Genomic DNA, 2,645 nt, shown 5'->3' with positions numbered 1-2,645 from the left:
TTTCAGAAAACAATTCTGCCACTGACCAGGAAAAACCTGGTCTAAAGTCAGTAGCGCTAGTCTAAAGTCAGTGGCGCTAGTCTAAAGTCAGTGACGCTAGTCTAAAGTCAGTGGCGCGTTATTCAGATGCTATTTTAGGGGCGCATGCTTGGCCATAATGTAGCGTGTGCACAACGCGCATACACTTCTCTCATCTACACGGATGCAGCAGTTCCCATTTTTGCAAACCATACATAATTACAAAGAAAAATATTACTGAAAATGCGCTTCAGGTGTTTGGATAGGTCAGGAGGCATTTTACAGTACAGTCCTCAAAAAGTCGCAGCATTCTTTGTGGCTTGTTGTGTTTTACACAACATTTCCATGAATCATGGATGTGTTGATGACATAAATGAGGAAATATTAGAGGACTTAAGGAGACGTGATGTTGAACTACGGCGGGATCGGACACTATGACGGGATCTAGTCCGGGATTGGCAATGCGCGATGCGCTCCTGGTGGAGCAAGTGGACGGAGATGGTGTGGGGGGAAGAGGAAGGGGCACAACAGGTTCAGGTGGTGCATTTGGAGGCCCACGCTCCATGGCTGCAGCAATCCTCTCCAGACTTGAGGAGATACGCCCAGAGAATAGTCCTGATATAACCCAGGCCCCACCTTCTTTCACCCGGACGACATACCTCCCCTTCAACATCGCAACATCGCCACCCTGTCAAGACGGGCATTTATTACTTTGCCGCATCCCGGACAGCTCCCGCTGGTGTACGCCAGGCAAATCCGCCGTCAAAATAGCAATCCGCCATGGAACAATACGCCTGCTCTTAAAGGGAATGTGAGATGACGCTCTGATTGGTTTATTGCACGTTATGCCCAAACCACACCTAGCTACTTCAGACCAACCCATTTTAGATTTGCGTCAGGCGCAAGAGTCATTTATCCCGCCGGTATAATAGCAACAGCGCTGTGGAATGTAACTAAGTACATTTACTCAAGTACTGTACTTAAGTACAAAACAGAAGTACTTGTACTTTACTTGAGTCTTTTCTTTTCATGCAACTTTTTACTTCTACTCCGCTACATTTCAGAGAGAAATATTGAACTTTTGACTCCACTACATTCATCTGACAGCTTTAGCTACTAGGTACTTTACACATTAAGATGTTTGCACACAAAACACATGTAGTTTATAAAATATGATGTTTCATTATAAATTAAACTAGCCAACAATATAACGGCCTACAAGTCCAGCTGAAATGATTAGACCATTAAACACACAACTATTTGGATCATTTCCAGTTTCTAAAATGGGAGGATTTTTCTTTACTTTTAATACTTGAAGTACATTTTCCTGATGATACTTACATACTTTTACTTAAGTAACATTTTCAATGCAGGACTTTTACTTGTAACAGAGTATTTTTTACAGTGTGGTATTGGTACTTTTACTTAAGTAAAGGATCTGAATACTTCGTCCACCGCTGCTGGTATCTCTGTACTAGAAACTTTGAGATACTATTGATATGAAACTGATAGGAACAAAGATTAAAGATTTATGTGATTCTGTCTTCATCTGAAATAAGGCAGGAAGCAATGAAATTATTCTTTTTAGAGCCAATTCTACATACACACATGCTGTAATCGCCACTACTCAGCTGCCATCTTTGCCCTCCTTACTCCTTAACGTCTCTCTCTCCCTTTTACACATACCTCTCATTAATTCAGACCTGTCACATTGACACACACACACACACACACACACTCGTGGTATCTCAGCAGAGGGTGACAGCTCATCGTTGAGTGACAGCAGCTCTGTCTGTCTGCTACAGGAAGATCTTCTGCTGCCAACAGTTTTGTAAAGTGACCCTCGACTGTCACTGCGAGAGAGGAAAGGTTCATCTATTCATATGTATGCCTCCTCAAACCGTAAATAGCTTTCAGTGATGACTTCCCTCATCCATTATTAACTGCTTTTGAATTAATGACAGTCTTTCATTTAGCACACATAACTCTGGTGTGGTTGTTTCGCATTGACTTAGCCATCCAGGGGCAATCCCACCCCATCCTCTGATTGGGATCATTTCCAAATGAACGTTTACTTTTTAGGATTCTCTCGTACAAGAATTCCTACTTGCCCAGAAAGGCTTTCATAAAGGCTCAGAGAAAAGGTGTGATGAAACTTGTTGCAATCATCATATCAAACAAAGCAAAGACATGGGACAATATTTTACTGTAATATCTTTAGGTGTCCAACATAAAATAGAATAACGTGTATTCTACAGGTGTGTTGGGCACACTTTAACTTTGTTTTATGATCCAGAAACACAGATTTACCCGATCAGTTAGCCTTTGATTGTCAGTCTACATGACTGCTCTTACTGGAAGTATCTAATAGGATGAAGCCCTCTCTCTGAAACTAAACCGTGTTCTGGACGTGGCTGAGAGCTGTGCCTTTAGAAATCTTGATAGTGCCTGTTAGGGGAACCTAGTTCATCTGATTAGTGTATTACTTATCAGCTTAAAGAACAATAGTTTGGACAAAACGCAACCCTGACGGACAGCCACATTGAAGTATTATTATTATTATTATTATTATTATTATTATTATTATTATTATTATTATTGTTATTGTTATTGTTATATATTTATTG

The sequence above is a fragment of the Perca fluviatilis genome, chromosome 7, assembly GCF_010015445.1.
Source record: "Perca fluviatilis chromosome 7, GENO_Pfluv_1.0, whole genome shotgun sequence".
Classification (NCBI taxonomy): Eukaryota; Metazoa; Chordata; class Actinopteri; order Perciformes; family Percidae; genus Perca; species Perca fluviatilis.
This window is presented reverse-complemented; position numbering follows the sequence as displayed.